The 18,740-nt window shown below is 34.3% G+C and overlaps 1 protein-coding gene across 5 annotated transcripts in view; it reads left to right on the top strand.

Annotated features, from left to right (window-relative positions):
* The first annotated feature begins 857 nt into the window (after positions 1-857).
* Positions 858-18,740, top strand: part of Adcy2 (adenylate cyclase type 2 Ac76E) — a 605,017-nt gene continuing 587,134 nt past the window's right edge. For 3 of the 5 annotated variants that reach the window (XM_065367873.1, XM_065367875.1, XM_065367871.1), the window contains exon 1: positions 1,835-2,336. The gene's annotated coding sequence lies outside the window, so the exon portion shown is untranslated. Of the gene's footprint in view, positions 987-1,196; positions 1,305-1,834; positions 2,337-18,740 lie in introns of those variants that run through there. The other 2 variants (XM_065367874.1, XM_065367872.1) reach the window with 1 other exon arrangement.

The following is an 18,740-nucleotide window of genomic DNA, read 5'->3' as shown; positions in this document are numbered from 1 at the left end:
TTTTTCATTTATACGAAAAAATATGAATTATTTGAGATATTATTGATTTATTATATCACATATTAAAACGAAAAATGTGTTTTGTTTTAATAATTACGCTGTAATAATTGAACAAATTTGAAATTTCAGCTGTACAATGTGCAGTACACAAAATGGCGCAAGTGAATTTAGCAACACTTATTACGCCATTTTCCCGCTTCCAGGAAAGTTGAGAAAGTTTGGACAGGAAATTTTTTTTTCGTGTGATGTAAATAAATAATGTAGTGTTGCGCGATTATTAATCGATTAATCGAAATGGACGATTAATCGGCAAAAATAATCGATGATAATCGATTATCCGATTATTTGAAAAATCGTCAGATTAATCGATTATTTCAGAAATAATCGATTAATCGGATTTTTCTTATTTTTACGAGTTTTTCTGCAAAATTTTACAATGATTCTCAATACTTTGGCACTTGTAAAAAAAAGTATATTGAAAAAAACGTAAAAATTGATTCATACTATGTATTTTGAGGTTAAATCTTATGTTTTTCTAGAATACTTCGAAAAAATTCAAACTTTTTTTATGATTTTCTCACAATTGACAATTTACAACACCTTTTTTTCATAAATTCCCATGGAAATTTATCATTTTTAAGAGACCAGACATTTTCTTCATAAATTTCCAGAAACTTTTTGTGGAAAATTTTCCTTTATCTCTACTCTGCGCTACTTAAAAAATTAATCGATTAATCGATTAATAATCGATTATTTTTGTAAATTTTTGTCGATTAATCGATTGGAAAAATAATCGTAATCGAAATCATCGATTTTCAAAATAATCGATTATTCCCAACACTAAAATAATGGTGTCGGAGTTGCAAGTTTTCGAAAATTTCGCGTGTGTTTTTGTGTAAAGTGAGGTCATTTATGCATCATAGAATGAATATGGATGCCAAATATCCAATAATTTCATCGTGGGATTGCATCTTCCAAGTTCCAACGTGAGTAATCCAATCCTCCACTCAAGTTTATGGAGCTGAGCTCAACAGCCGAACAGCTCATTTTTATTATTATTCTTCGCTATAGTATTCTGAGTATTATCTAGTATTATTCAACAATCCCACTTCTAATGTAATGAGTTGAAACTTTCGATCTGTCAATTCCGAAGCTTCGGTTACTCAGTAATAATTCGTTGTGGTGTTGTTGTATAGGTTTGGGAAATTCAGAAGAGTCAGAAGAAGGCATTGGACATTCTGCAGAAGGTTCATCGGAATACGATTTATTCGATACACTGAATTCATCACAACCCTATTCATATGGTGAGTTAATGAAATGTATCGTAAATTATTTGTTTAAAGTTGTTAATTGTTGCCTAGTCTTTTTTCATCGACTCCTGCTCACCTGTGTGATGCTCTCTGAGAATCTCCGACGTGTATGATTGATATCCTATCTCGAAAACTGCCCAGTCATCGTAAATGTGTGATTCTTTCTTTCAACATTCAACTAGACAAGAAAATGAAGCAATGATTTTCGGTTTTTAAATCGTTCGGCGTAATTTTCTTCGTACGAGTTGATCCAGCACCATGTCCAGTTACGTTTGACAGACAGTCGCCGGAAATCAGGATACGAAAAGTAAAACAAATAATTGATGAAATCATCGCGTTCGCGTTATTTATATTCAGTTGAATATTCTTCGTTCCCTCATCGTTGCATTTTTACTGTAATATTTTCTGAATTTCGTTCATTCTGCGTAGCGTACCGTACAGCCAAGTAACGACGAAATTCGTACTGGTAACACTGTTCGAGGAAATCTACGAGTGCAAACGCGTCGAGTTTTCAAATGCTTGATTAATTTTCAGTTTTCTCGTGCTCTTCTTGGCGAATAGGTGTATTATTGGGTGAGTTTCGTTCGCCGGTCATTTCGTAAACGTATGTTTTTTACGTTGAAATATTCTCAAATCGTAGTTTTTTGTGAAATAATTCGGTTGAAATTAATTCGCTAATTTTTTCATTCATTAACGATAAATTCTCGATGTAATTTTGTTTATTATTACGGGGTTGAAATTGCGTGTATCCGAATTACCGCAGCATAGTTTTCGTAATTAAATCGTTCGCGTTTATTACATAATAAATTTCGTGTACCTAATTCATCTAAACCGTAGATTAACGAGCTCGGACTGTGTGTAAAAAATATTCTTATGCCAGAACTCCGTCAAGATGATGAGATTAAACCAACATCTGTGATATAATATCAACATTGTGTAATCACTTAAAATTGGAACCATTTCTGATAACGTCCGGCTGCCAAACAATTTAACCATTTTGTGAGATTATTTATATAAAACTCTAAGGTACAGAGCTATATCATTTCATATTTATTAACCGATTCTATTTCTAACGCACGATGAAAAAACAATGATAATTTTCTTAGAAACGAAATCCATTTTTTTCATCGTCAAAAAAAAAGTTATACAGCTAGCTTTTTTATTTTATATTAATTCTCTAGAGATAGACGTTCGTTTACATCCGTCATGAAGCCAAAAATGAGATAAGACAGTGAAACGTTTCTCTCCTTTTTTTTTATTCTATGAAAAAAAAAAACTCTTAAGAGTACAGATTTCTCCTTTATTGTACCTTTTGAGATTTGCCTATATAGTTTAATTCTATAGCGACGTGTTATCTGTCTGTTTGAAGATTGAAATGTTTGTATTTTTTAGAAATAGGTAAGCAGTACGAGTTTCGAAAGAAAATTTTTGTATGCACGAGGTGGTTTAGTTGGAATTCTGTCTTATTCGACTCCTATCTAGAAATTTTTAATGCTCGAGTGGAAACGATGTTATTCTTAAATGTAACTTATTCGTATACTTGGTATTTTATTTAAAGCTTTTTACGATTAGCTCTCTGCTTTAAGTAGATTGTGAGTTTCGAGTGGTTCTTCACTTTCGTGCTGGCGTTTTTGACGTACTTAAATGTAGGCACCGGAACGAAAGTATCGCAGTATTGTTGATAGTAGGTACGAATGAGTCGTGTTAAACGACGACGATATCTTGATTTTTTTTTCTTTTGGTGTGATAAATTTTGAAGTACTTGGTGGGGAGAAAATACACGTAATAAGGTAGCCTACCATATAATTTACGTAATTGGTTGAAATTGATCGAAACGTTGTATTTGGTTTGAGGTTTCTGGTCTCTATCTTCTGAACCAATTGATTTTATTAAATTTTGATTTTTTTCTAGCATTCTTACTTAGTTCTTTTCAGAACGTGTCGAAATGAATTTCAGCAGCTGGAAATCCCTTGAAGCCCTTGAATCGATTAATTCATCAATTCATTGTAGCACGTGAATTTTGGTTCGAAAAAATCATCTAGATTCGTAACTTTACTGATAAATCGACTCTTCCAGCAGTTTAGATTTCTGCAAAGCATGAACTCATGAAGATTCGTATTTCCAGTGATCCATCAAATTTCATGAAAGCGTTGTGATTCATGGTTGCCTTACCAGAGATCTTCGGATGACTCAACCCTCTCAATTCTCGTATATCTATGGATAGAGGACCCCGGAGTACACCATCAGCCAAACGTTCAGATGGTAAAATTAATTTTTTAATTTTTGGCGAATTTTAAAAAATTTAAATTTGGCCAAAAATTGAAAAAAAATCAAAATTTTACCAAATTGACGTAGAAAGCTGAAATTTGGTTTGTGCCCTATTTTAGACTTCTCGAGTCGATTCGTGACGATTTCAAACCATTCTGGAGCCTCTAGCGAAGTTTTGGATTCTCCAGTTGTCGGGAAAATGCTGTAAGCAGAGTGAAAATGAAATTCAGTACCTGTCAACTCGGATTTACCATCTTTGTGACCAATTTGATCTATCAAAGTCAGAAGATTTGATTTTTTCAGGTTTTTTTTTCAAAAATAATCACTGGAAGAAATTTTGGATTTGAATTGGCACACGAATATTTTGAAAATTTGTGCTTTTATCAATCAAATGGGCCACAAAGATGGTAAATCCGAAATTATAGGTGCTGGATTTTGTTTTAACAGAGTTTTTTCGAAAATTGGAGAATCCCAAAATTCTCTAGAGGCTCCAGAACGGTTTGAAATTGTCACCAATCGTCTCGGGAGCTTTAAATTAGAATACAAATCAAATTTCAGCTTCCTTCGTCAATTTGGTAAAATTTTGATTTTTTCCAATTTTTGGCTCATACTCGAATTTTTAAAAATTCGCCCATTACGTTTCGCTCGGTTCAAAATAGTTAGTCAATACCTGATCAGAGAAGTTTTGGATCATCAAGACTTGAGAAAAATGACCACAACGACCGACGAGAATTCCGCCCGAATGAACTCATTGACCCGAAACCCAGCGTAATAAAAACTGCTCGTGGTAAAAAAAAACACAAAATGGCTTTAAAATGCTGCATTAAAAGAAAGCATCTTCTAAGAAATGAAATCCGATTCGAAACGAAGCTCACCTTACGACATTTTAAATATCTAAAATGTAATAAACCTAGTTTTTAATTCGACAGCGATTAGTTTCGTATCGTATAAATTCTGTCATTTAAGACGCAGTTTTTTCAAGACACTAATTCGGTCGTCTGGATTAAATCTCACGCGAAGCACTTCAAGAAGCTGAAAAAAATACATCAACCCTCCGCCATCGACGAAGAAGACAGCACAGATCGAATATTCTCGTATATAGAACTACAGAATTCAAAAAGCTAAAGACTCCGGTTCGATAGGTTTTCAATTAAAATAATTACTCGACGATGTAGCTTGTAGCGTGTATCGTTTCGAATCTAAACGCGAAGAAATTTCAACCATCAGCATCAGTATAGCAAGAAATTCAAGAGAATCACACAAAAGAGGAAACGTTTTCAGCTTATTTGACGCGTATAATTGGACACGCGTAAAAGCATTACGCAGATGGAGGAAATAATGTGCTCGAGAGTTTCCGCCAAAAAAAAAAAAAAAAAGGAGAAAAAAAGCAGAGAACTTTAACCATACGCTAAATTAAATGTAAAGGTTAAAGCAACAGTTTTACATTAATAATGTATTATTCCCTTCCGGCAGAACGCGCCGAGCCACCGACGACGCTGCAGGAAAAAAAATACCCAAAGTTTGAATTATCGTGGTCGTGGTGTGTACGAGAATCCGTCCCTTTGAGACGATCTAGCTGCGTGATGTATTATTTCGTTGTTTCCTACTTTTTTTTTTACATCGTGGATGATGTGATGGTGTTGGTGGGTTTTTTGTTTATTAATTTGCTTTAATGAAATGAGCGATTACGAGCTGTTGTGCCGAATTGATTAGCGGTCGTTGGCACGTTATAGCAACATCGTTAATGAGAGTATGAACTGATTATACAATAGTACCTAGTTGAAGGATTGTATTTGATGAGTTTGGTTATCAGGTGAGGTGTGGGGGTGGAAAATTTTCGAATTAGTGATTTGATTGTACAAGTAGTTTTGATCGATGTTGGTAAAATATGGTGTGTGTTGTTTTTTGAAAATCGATTCTTCCTATTTTTATTTTTTTTCTATGAAAAGGTCGAGCTTTTATCATTTTGAGTAACCTTTGACTACAGTGGTCTACCTAGTCGATTGAACCATGTGAAGTTACGGCGAATGAAGTGATTAATAATAATTTCTAATGCACGTGAATTCAAACGAAATATCGATGATTTGAAAATATTAGCATAATGTCACCCATTGTTCCAAAAAGAATGATTCAATGTTGAACGCGTTTGATTTGAAATACGTATTTATAGTTTAGAGTGTTATTTTGAATGATTTTTAATCTATCTGCGACGAAGATCGCCAATTTTCCGATCATTTTGCGATTTATCAATATTTCCAGTGCCAGTAATTGATTATCTGTTCAATAACAGATATATTATAATTTTTTTCATCGTTTTTTCCCCCTTTGTGGAAATTGAAAATGTTAGGAAATACCAGTGCTTTTAAACTGGCTCTCCGCGATTTGATGGAAACCAAGCTGAAATGAAAGAGCATGTCCACAAACCTCCGTAATCAAAATTTCAAACCTTCAAGTTCATTTTTTAATTTTTGAAAATTTAAGTAATTATTCAAAAAAGCTGTTTTAAGGACGATTGTAAAATTTTTTCATGAAATATCAATTTTTTTGAACAAAGTGAACCATTACCAGTTTTGAACCATTCTAGAGCCTCCAGCAATTTTTTCACTATAGGTTTTCCACAGAATTCAAATCATTCTGGAAAGACCAAAAATGAACTTCGGGACCTTATAACTTTGGTCGATGCTTATTGGGCAATTTACTCAACCATTTTAGGAGGTTACCGTTAAATTCCGCAAGCGTGCCACTTCGAAAATGAATTTTCAACCAATTTTGTGAATTTCAGAAATAGTGAAAAAATCAAATTTTCCAAGAGGGTATACAAAGAGCTGTTTTTAGGTAAAATATCGCCTGATGGCTCTACCTGATCATTTATCAGTGTGATCACCAATTCGAAAACAATCTCAATTTAACTTTTTTTTAGCCTCCAGCAAATTTTCCAACTCCATAAAATTTCAATTCGTTCTAGAAGGCTTAAAAATATGAACTTTTTGACCTATAATTTATGGTCGGTAATTGCTCTAAGAAGTGCCAACTTATATAGAAGTGAATTTTTGATCGATCAAGATCTTTGAATGTTCCGTTTTGATTTTAAGGCTAAACTGACGTCAGATCGAAAATCAACGCCTCCAAAAAACGTACAAATAGGTTTTGACACCAACGCTGAATTTTTTAAAATTTTGGGCTCCAACTCTCTTCCTTGTGGCCTGCATTGGGGCCTTGGCCCTTGGTTTTGATTTTAGGGAACAAACAGCTTTCATAATTATTCAAAATCAGTATCTTGAAAAACATTTGATTTAAATACTTATGCCCATTTTTTGTCGGTTTGAAATATTTTCTTTGCCTGCCTTTGCCTTAAGTGGGCCACTAATTCTAAATTTCAATTTACTTTTTTGATACAACACATACGCCTCCATTCCTGAACTGGCCTTTTATTATAATTGTCAAAAAAAAACTCGATTTTTGTAACCAGAAAAAAAAGTTGAAAATTCTCGCTGTTTGCTAAAAGTTGCGGGAAGAACCCCCACTTTTTGCCAATAATTGCCAAAACCTTTGCTTTTTACTAAAATTGTCTATGTTTTGCTTTTTGCCAAAAATTTTTGCTTAAAATTGTCAATAAATCTTACTTTTTTTGCTTAAACTTGCCGAAAAGTTTCGTTTTTTCTCCTCGTCTCGATTTTCATCAAACACTGCCAAAAATGTTTACCTTTCTTGACAAAAATTGCATAGAGATATCACTTTATTGCCAGTGATTGCCAAAATGTCCTGATTTTTTGACAATATGTACTTATTTGGTTACTTTTTGGTTGCTTATTCAAAATATTTTGGTTCTTGAAGTAGTTTTTTTTTGTTTTTTTGTGGGGTTCAGGGAAAAGGGGCCATAGTCGATTTTTAAACTGATTTTTACAAGTTCAAATGAACTTTATATTTTTTTCTATTATCAAACATGTTCCAATTCGTTTTTTTTTGTTTTTTTTTTTTTCATGGAAGAACACTTCAATATCGCTGAATATGGTGGAATTTATAAAAAAAATTTAAATATATCCAGAAAAACAAAAAAAATTACTAAGGCTCCTTTCCATGGAACTCCTTGTTCAAAATAAACTTTTTATTTCATTTTCGGTTCGTGATTTTTTCAATTTTTTTTCTAGAGAAAATGAATTTTTGGAAAAAGCCGGGAATTTTGCTTGTTGGGATTCCTTAACCCCTTCCCCCCTCTCTCTCCTCCCCCCCTTAAAAAAATCAAAAAAATCATGTTTCTATCTCTAAAATTTTGATTTTTTTCTGACAGCTTTGACTTACATACAAAGTTACGTACTTGGTGCTTTTTCTTGACTTATTTTTTTCAAAAATTTGAAGTTGAAGTATTTCAGTTTTTAATTATTTGTTCTTAAAATGCAATAATTTCGCGAAATGAGAAACTTTAGAACCATTTATTGTTTTCTGGCTTTACTCCACAATTATTGTCTCTTAATACTATTCGTATAAATACTTACTGCGCTGCATTTCAAATAATTTTACGATGGTTTAAGGATTTTAACGAACTCCTAACATTTTTTTTACGATTTTTTTAACGTTTTTTTACGGCTTAAACAACTTTTAGTGTATTTTACGTAAACGATATGCATGTTTATTCCACATAATTGCAGTAGTACCTATGTATTATTCTTTTTTTTTTGGCATATCTTACTAAAATATGGCGTTTTTGACAATTTTTACAAATGTGTAGACCCTTTCAACGAATTTTTAATGTTATGGGTGAACGCTGAACAATTTTGATGAAATTTTTATCTTGGCGTTTCTAATCTCGACTTGAACGAATCAGTTTAGTACATAATATATACGTACATCCATTTCCATACATATGCAATCATATTGTTATCGAATGACTCGCTTTTTTTTTTTTTTTGGTAATAAAATACGGTAAAAAGTTATGCATGCATAGAAGTTCATCCTGTTACATCAAAGTTTAGTTGAAAATATTATCAATATTTTAATGTTTACGTCAATTACCCATGACATGACTGTACTTAGTCACGTGATCTTTATGCACCGAAATCATTGTGTGTAATTTGTAATCAAAAGTCAAAATTGATATAAAAAAAAGTAGGTGACTCGTTTTATCAGCGGAAGCTAAAAAAAATGATTAAATTCACGTTTTTAAAGTGGAAAATATGTTTCCAAAATACTCAAACAGGAAGAGAGTGCTCTATTTCAGTGTAATAATACAGTGTACGAATAAACGTACCTAACAAAATTTAGTCGCCAGATGTTTCATCAAGTCCCAGGCGACAGAAAATACCACGAATGATGGCCGAATAAAATTTAATATTTTGGATAAATTACCATGAAAGATAGGTAATCTCTAACAAGGAGATGCGTGTCTGGTGTTTAAAATGGAAAATTTTACGACCGTTTTTGTTCGTCAGCCCGCTTCGACCCAAATTGACCAAAATTGAGAGCTGTAAATTATAATACGTAGGTATTACAAAGTTCGAGGGGAAATGATGCTGTTCCTGTGTGTCATCTTTTCTGTCATAGTGGTCACAAAACGGGCTGTTTATAAATTATGATATTAATGAAGGGATCGAAACGAAGAAATACAGTTCAGGGCGGTATGGGTAGATTGATACTGCTGTAGTCTGCTGTTGTTATAATCTGTGTGTTCATTAATCTGTAATATTTACTGAGAACTATTACCATTTAGATATTTGATATTCAAAGAAAGCCGAAGTGTCTGAAAATCTGTATTGGGTATAAATATCAAATAGGAATATCATTATCAATAATTACAGGATTACGCTCAAAGGGAGATGAAAAAGGATAAAGAAAGTAGAGAGATGTGAAGCGATACGATAGTGAACAGAAAACCGTAGGTACATAATACGAAATGTGTAGAAGAAAGTTTACAGTAAAATAGTTGAATTTTTCCGCCACGGATATTGAGTGTACCCTATACCTACTAATTAACTAACCTACCTATATTCCAACTTCGTGAGATGAGCAAAAAAAATTCCACGACACGATGATCTATTTTTTAAATTTGAAAGGGTTCCGACTTTGCGAACGAAATGACATTTCAAAATTAATAATTTCGAATGGAAAATTTCCAACTGTTTGTTGAATATTTTTACTGGGGGTGGTTGGAATTTTGTCATTTGTTTCCGACAGGACTAATCTGGAAATTGTGTTTTATTCAAAACGTGTGATGAAAGATACCATACGTGACTAAATAATACCTACGTATTTTGAGTCGTTCAAGGTTCTTCCTTTTATTCTATGCTGCTGAAACTACATATAATTCAAAGGTTTACTTTGAACAAGACACTTCTCTAAAACAGTTATTACCTCTCGTCATCGTGAGATGCAAAAAAAAAAAAGAAAAAAATGCAAAGAAATAAATTCTTCAATCAATTTGAAAAAAAAATCCTTAATATTTAGCAATCGTTGAAAATTTTATTTTACACGATTGTGGTGGTGTTTTGTCAATTTTTTCATCTTTGAAGATTTTTGTTTTAATTGTGCCAAGTTTTCATTACTTTTTAATATTTTTTTTTAAAGCGTTACAACTTTTTGTAATTACCAACTAATTTCTGCGTCAATTTTATAAATATTTTGTGTGATTTGTACAATAAATGGACAAAATTCCAGTTTCGTTGTTAAAAAAATTTTTCTCGTACAATTTCCCTGCTTATTGGTATTTTTTTAAGGTCATTGACACCCCCAATAAGGCTCCTCGAAGTCGTCTGTGTACATGCCCGACCTCTAAAGGTTATTGACCCGTCTGACTGGTCTCTCTAGTTCAATGACCCAACTTTCTAGCCTCTTCTAAGGGGTCATTGACCTTGTTATTGACTTTTCTGTCACCCTGTTGAATTTGAACAATTTTTGGTGAATATTTTGTGCAAAATTCGCAATCTTCAGGAGGCAAGCAATTTTGTGAAAATTCAGAATAGGTAGTTGCATAATTTTGTGCAATATCTTGAAAAATTTTTGCGTTGCGGTTACAAAGCCCTGCTTTTTGCTAAAATTGCCAAAGTCTCACTTGCCAAAAATGACTAAAAGTTTCGCTTTTCATCAAATATTTCTTGTCGAAAATTAGCTTATTAAAAATTGTCGCTTTTTTGCAAACAATTTCAAAAGGAAACAGTCATCATTTTTGAAAAAATTTTCAGAATAGTCTCCCTTTTGCACAAAAATATTGCAAAAAAGTCTTTTGACTAATGTTCCGAAGAAGTATCAGTTTTTTGCAAACAGAAGAGCAATTGACATAAATTGCTTTTTTTTCGCTAAAATTGTTAATGTCAAAGTCTTGCTTTCTGCCAAAAATTAACTAAAATTGTTGCTTTTTACCAAAATTGCCGAATTTTGCTAAAAATTTCCAAAAACGTCACATTTTTGACAATAGTTGTTAAAAAGCTCTGCTTTTTGCTAAATTTTCAGAGTCTGGTTTGTTGCTGAAAAATAAAAGAAAGTTTCGCTTTTTGTCAAAATTGAAAGTTTTTTTTCCAAAAATTGCACAAAGGTTTTGTTTTTCTATAGAAATAGTCAAATAACCCTTAATTTTTAGTCTCCTTATTTCCAGAAGTTGTCAAAAAATACCCTTTTTTGATACTGAAAAGTTGTCAAATGGTATCACTTTTTTTGGTAGAAATAAAATTGTCAAAAAATCCTGCTTCCGCGACTAAAATTCTCGAAGTCACGATTAAGTTTCCATTTATGATATTTGATTTTAATTTGGGATTTTTTGTTTCGTAATTTTTTTTTGTAACGAATCGTAAAATTTAGTAATTGAAAATGTTCTGTTTTTTGTGTTTTTTTTTTTTACATAAAAATGTTTTGCTCACGTTTTGTAACTTTTTAATTGCTTTTTGTTACGTATCTAAATTTTTTATTTAGCCTACTATTAGGTTACTTTTTCCTCCTTTTTAGAAAAAATTGAATACGAACACTGAAAACGGAATATTCGAAGTCCTTCGGAGGCTCTAGAGGGTTTTTAATCACTTTTTTTTTAGTTTTTTTCATCTTGAGAAGTTCGTATCATTAGGAAAAAACGTTCAACGTTCTGTAAGGAGCAGATATGCCTTAACTCCGTAGAGAGGAAGTACAATAACCTCTCGTCGGAGGTTATATCATTACCCCTCTTTCGAAGAAGTTTAACGTACTTCTCCTACATTTCTGGAACCCAAGGTAACGTGTACGAATATCTCCGAGCGTAGGTCGCTCCAAGCTCGGATCACTCTCCTTGAACTTTCGACTATATAATCTCTCGCACAGATCATCTCAGTGTTCTCTCCGGTATGTAAAAAGATTCCTGTCGATACGTAAAGGAGTTCTCTCCGTGATGTACTTAGTGTTCGTTCTTTTCGGTTTTCAGTGCACTTTGCACACAATGTAACTTAACGTAAAATCTATCCACTAAGTATGAGCCCCCTTAAGGATGGTTCTGTGCTTCGTTTCGGTAATTGCAAGTGCTAATTCGTTGTTCGGTTCCTACCCTCAGTAATTAACGCCGATTAATCCCTTATGGATCTAATCCGCCCGCTTTTTGATATAACCCATCGCGAGGTTAATATGTATATATTGTTAATGTGAACATTGATTACGTTATGTCGATTAATCAATGGTGCTCTGGAAGCATCCCTTTTCGTTCCGGATCTAAGGGATGGCGACCCAATTGAATGTGTATCTACCAACCAATACCCTGCGACGTGCTTAGTATTAGTAGCACCCCGACGAGCAGGGAACGTGTACAGTGTTGAGGCAGGAGATGTACCCTAAATCCTGTCCGGGTTGCGTTCGCCCTATCAGTTAAAGGTAATTTGAGGAACCCCCTTTAATTGCTATGCTTAATCTAGACCAAGTATTAACCTACTTTTCGTGTTATATCTGCCAGAACTGCTTTTCTACTAGTATAGTCTAGCGTTAGATATTTATATCTATTTATACAATGTTCATGACTTCGAACCCCATGAATATTACAATCCCACATTATGTATTAAATTATTATGCACAAAGCATTTGACTCGTGTTTTATTTCCACACGTTAATAAGAAATTGTATGTGTATAAAGGGTATTCGTAATGATCGTACAAGCACCTATTGAGCTAGCATGGTGCAGGAAAATATCTCCTTAGGGATATTTCTCAGAAAAATAGCAGGTAGTAAGTATTAAATTAAACCCACCATATAGTCTTTCTCAGATACTACTTCTAACCCAATCTTTACCAGTATCACTTTATCATATTGGCGTCCAACTCGTGGGGCCTATATTTGGATTTTCGTACTTTTCAGTATACAAAAATTTATAACGAAGTATTCGTCTATAAGTAGAGCGAAAAAATTGATCTCCACCATGGATACTATGTACCAACTGGAAATCATACTTTCATTCGAAAATAGACGAATAAGATGTGTACCAGTACAACTCTCACTGAAGATAAAGCTTGATCTTACCGTGGTATTTAAAGCGGGAAAGATCGTTGTATAAGCATACCAGTAAAAAACCTTACTGAAAAATACGTAAAGTCCCGACCATAGGCCTAAAACGAACCTATCCTAAATTCTTTCCATAAAAAATTCTAATCGTCTTGGAAATCCGAAAATTCCTTCAAAATTAATCTAAGTCGATTTTCCTAAAAATTCTCCTCGTCAACGAACTCAAAAAGTTCCTTAAGAACACTGTTCGTGACGAATTCCCATCTTATCGCTGAATTTACGAAATACCACGTAAATCCTGGCGAAATAAAAATTGCCATTTCTTCATCTACATGAAAGTCGAAAAATTGCGACGTAATTGTGCACATTGAAGATACAAGGTCGCCTCTCGGTTTGACAGGGTTCTCACGAATCCGACTAGGGCAGCTAGGGGATGATCACGTCGACAATCGCAATGAAACCGCAAGGCTTTGATTGGCATGTATTTCGAAGAAATGACAATTTCCAAAAATAACTTATAGAATAGAAAAATTTTGATCTCGTAAATTGAACAGAAAAGGCTCAAAAACGAGCATAGTTCAAGTTAAAATTCTTTCTTAAAATATAAATTTCAAGAAAATATGGCTTTTTACCCCCATTCTTTCGTTATTTTGAAAGACAGGGGCAAAAGAGCCAAAATAAATTCTTGTCTTTGATTAAAAAGGTGCGAAAATTGCGATGTAATTGTGCACATTGGAGATACAAGGTCGCCTCTCGGTTTGACAGGATTCTTACGATTCCGACAAGGGCAGCTAGGGGATGATCACGTCGACAATCGCAATGAAACCGCAATCTTTCAGTCACTTCAAAATCAAAGGCAATAAACTAAATTTCAGACATTTTGATCTATCTAAAATCCCACAGATGTATTTTCCTGGGTATATGGGGTGTTTAGAATCAACAGTATAAAAATATGCTCGAAATGATCATGGCATAAAACCCATGATTAAATCGAAAATATTAGTGACGATCAAGGGACTTCCAACACAAGCAAGGTTTTGATAAACCTGACTAGCCTTGTGACGGAATGTTCTCGGGAATATCACGTAAAAAATGCAATTTTCTACTCACTCTACCTACCCAGGAAAAAATACAATCTTAAAGTCCCGAAAAAATAGTTTAGTACCCTATTAAAATGTCTCAATAAAATTAAAAGTAATCGCAGGGAAAAAATCAACCTCATATGACTATATTTTACCTATACGATTCGTATTAAGGAAATCGCAGTACCTTGCTAGCCTCAATAAAATATCATTCTCACGATTTAGGTTAGAAAATGATGTTTCATGTCTCGAAAGTCTCGTTAGAAAAATTTGAGATGTCAAACATCGTTTTAAAATATTATCAAAGGCAAAGTTTTCAGAAAAATGCCTGATAATATTATCAAAATTATAGGCCTAAGTAGTCACAAGCCACCTGGCGTTCATTGTATTGGAACATCCGAAATGGAATTCTGATTGTTGAATACCAGGCCTATTATGTGCGAAGATCGTTTTGGTTTCGTAAAAAACGACTCTCTCAAGCATAATTATATTACTGTCATTCTAGTCATATATAGTCAATCATACGAATACCCTGTGATAGTTTAAGGGAATACCTGTTGTTTTTGCACTCTCACTCGTGAAAGGGTAAAAATGGCTGGTATTATGCACTCGTTTTATTTGGGATGCATTCAGGTAGGAATACTTGATTGTTATCGCAAAATAAAATCACGCCCACCTGCTGTGAGTTGCTATGGAAAATCCGAAATGGAATTCCGATGCGATAAGCAGCTGGTAAACTTTGAGCTTGGGGAGCGTTTCGATTTCGAAAGAAACGTCTCAATCTGACTCAATTCAATCAATACGACTAATCTAAGTTAAAAGTAGTATTCTTCAAAAATAATGTGTCTCATTCTCGCATTTCTTGTTCATGTAAGAGTGTGAAAATGTGATGCATTTCACGACGATCTTGTTTCAGGTACATTCTGGTAGAAGTACTGGAATGCAATTTGAAACAAGACCACGCCCACTCGCTGCGCACTGCGTTGAAAGATCCGAAATGGAATTTCGTTGCACTATGCAGCTGGTGTAGGTTTTATTTGAGGATCGCTTTGGTTTCGTAAAAAGTGATACCATCAAATCTAGCCTCTTTTTCAATACTCCAATCGCTTACTAATATATTTAACTCGTAAGCTTCTACCCTAATGCATTTCGGTTTCAAGTTCTCGTTATGAAAGCTTGAAAGTGAGCTGCATTAGAACCGAAAGTTTCATTTGAGAATTCGATTTTCAAAAAGTATGAAAATTTGCTCAAATGAAACCATGCATGTACCTATAGCATTTATTATGTATTATTTTCAAATTCTCATCACATCCTTCTGATGTAAATTCCCCAAATTTTCGAAATTTCAATACCCAAAGACTTCGCGAAAAATTCTATCAGACCTTGAAATTCCGGTAAAATCTGCAAAATCTTAGCCCTTCTAGGCTAGAAAACCACGTTTTCGCTCATTTTTTCTCCAGATTCGAAACCTGGGCCCAAATCTTAGTCCAAGATTCATGGCGCCATTTTCCCATTAAATTTAATGGCTTGAATGCCCTATGCCATTAAAATCTGTCTGAAGGTTATTTTTCTCGCCTTTGGCTATAAAATTACTTATTCTCAAGGCTATTTTCTCGCTTTTGGCTATAAATTACACATTCTCAAGGCCATTTTTCTCGCTTTAAGCTATAAAAATTCTATTTTTAAATCTTTAAACTCGAAAATAAGGCCATAAAATCGTCTCAAACTCGAAAACAAAACCATAAATCTGTCTAAAAATCAATGAAATATGTTCTGATCGTAAAAATTTCGTATTCTTTATGCAAATTTGATTTTCACCAAGGTCGAAAAACAAGGCCATAAATCCACCTCAAATCACGCTATTTTTACCTCAAAAGAGCCGACTTGTCAAAATTCTGTCACAAACAAGTCAATAAATCTCTTCCAAAATCATAAAAATTATTTTTTCACGATTCTAAATTACCCAATTTGCAAATTTCAATAGATTTCTGGCTAAAAATAGACGACGAGAACAATTCTTTTCCATATACCTAGGTGTAATAAAAGTGTTTTTCTCGAAATAATGAGCCTCAAAATATAAAAGTACAACTTTTCAAGGACAAACTCGCCGCTCTTTCGATACCCCTGTGGCGAAAAATATTCCAGTTCAAAGAGAATACCTAGAGAATAATTACCTCCGCTTACCCCCAGCCCCCACCCATCAGAATGTTAAATTTTTCTCGAAAACAATTTAACGATCTTATTTGTCAAGTATAGCTGACCATTAAGTACATAGCAATTCCATACTCTCGAAAGCTCAATGCCGAATACATCAAGGACATTGATATAACAATTTTAACGATTATTACCTAGTCCAGTGTTGAAAACGACAAAGCATGCCGCCATGTACCTAGCTTTAAACTTACGATAAATGACCTCGAGTTAAATCCCATACCAAGGACACTTCGCATATCGTAGTAAAGTTCATCCAAAAATTTGAACTTGAAAACCATTCGATATGTTACTCTCGTGACCTACGTTTCTTTCTCGTGACCTTTTATGTACACTCCTCCAGCATACAGCACTCGAAGCCGGGTAAGCAAATCAATCAATCTTCAATCATTTCAATTCGATACACCTTGTCGAATTTTAATCAAATCGATCAAAAATATGGAAAGTAAAACTGGAAAAACCATCCCAGATTTGGACAATTCGTTTTCCAGCACCCAATCCCATAACAACGATAAAGAGGGTTCATCCGAGGATGACAATTCTTTCGAAATCATCCCTGATGAAGGAATAGGTACTCAACAATCCCTACCCCCTTTTGACATAAATCATCTAAAAGACACCACGGATGACGAGGTGTACAAAATTTTTCGAAAAACTTGGGATTGGAACGAAAAAATCCACACCGAAGTTCGCGCCAATCATAACGAAATTAAACAAAAGATTTTCAAAACTACCCAAATTGCCTCGGAAGCTAAAAATTCAGCCAACTTGGTTAATTCAAAACTTTCGGAAGTCGCTATCAGAACTGAAAACCACCTTAAAACAACTGGTAATTGGTATGACGAATTAACTGAAAAGCTTAATTCGACTCACATTACAATTGAAGATACCAAGAACAAAGTTTTTGAAAACAAATCCGATATCAAAAATATTTCTGAAGCGATTCTCTCAATTCAAAACGATATTCAAATTCGCGACGAAGGTTGCTCAAAAGTAGTTGAGGAAATCAATTTGATAAAAGACACCATTAGGCGAACCACACTTTCCCATAATTCATCCAAATCAAAATCTTTGGCCATTGATGCTGGTTCTGTAAAGAATGCTGGCATTTACTTTACTGACGATCAACGACACTTTCCCCATGAATTCTTGGAAGATTTTGACGGTTATTTTGCTGAAACAAACGTAATCGAAAAACACAAAATCTTTGCCTTCAAAGGAGTCATTACAACTGAAGACAAAGACACATTCCTTGCAACCGCTCGTAATGTACAAAAATACCGCGAATTACGACAAAAATTCCTTGAATATTATTGTGACCGCAGAGCTCAGAATGAAGCTATGAAATACTGCAGATATCAATTCAATTCATCCAATGACGTCAAAGATATGGCCAACCAAATGATTCGATGGGCGCGATCCCTCAGACATCACCGTTATAGTAATGAGACAGAGATCATTGACCTCTTAATAGGGAAAGCACCCAAAGAATATCAAATACAACTAGAGGAAGAAGGTCAAAGCCTGGACAAATTTCTACAAAAATTAGACCAACTTGCAAAGGTTCAACGTGACCCTGACAACGAAGTTCCAATCACATTTCGCAGAGGACCGAAGCGCCCTTATGACAATTCTGTCAAAATAACCCCTTCAAAACCGCCTTATACTTCCGGTCAGACACTCAGTAATGAACAGTTGCAAGCCCTGCTGAAATTATTAGTCGCGCAAAAACCTAGACCCGCGGTTAATACATACAACAATTACAATAGAAATCCCAATCAAACGGAAAATAAACAAATTCCACCAAAAACTCAGACGACTTATCCACCCAAAGATAAGCCCGAAAATATAGAACAGGCCAAGACCCCTTCCCCTCAAAACAATTCTCCATTGAATAAACAAGCTACCCCATATCCGAAACCCTTTAACATTGACAAAGGAGGAAACCTCATCATGAAAAGACCTAATCCCAGATTTCAAACAACAACTCAAGTAGCTCCAGTACATAATGTACAATTCGATGAAGAGCAAGACAAATACGTCGTCATACAACCTCAACAGGAAGACATTGATGGCCAAGTAGCAATATGCAACATGCTGAATACGATCTTCCCTGACGACACTGACAATTTAGACGTTCAAACAATCACAGCTGCAGTTCAAATGCTCTCTGTAAAAACTTCACCGGATAATAACGATGAGGAAGACACGGAGTCGGGAAACGAGAACTGCTAGGTAGCCAAGGGGCAACTCCTAGTGTAAAGAAAGCCCCAACTGAACCCTTATTGGAAAAATATACTTGGATAGGCGACGGATTGGCCCATTACATGGCCAGAGGAGAAGTCTCATTTTCCAAAGAATTACCTGACTACCTACGTGATCAAATCTCGCTCGAAGAATTATTTCGAAGAATGTCTAAAGTCACATTTCCTGA

This window comes from Planococcus citri, chromosome 5, assembly GCF_950023065.1.
Source record: "Planococcus citri chromosome 5, ihPlaCitr1.1, whole genome shotgun sequence".
NCBI classification, from domain to species: domain Eukaryota; kingdom Metazoa; phylum Arthropoda; class Insecta; order Hemiptera; family Pseudococcidae; genus Planococcus; species Planococcus citri.
This window is presented reverse-complemented; position numbering and strand designations above follow the sequence as displayed.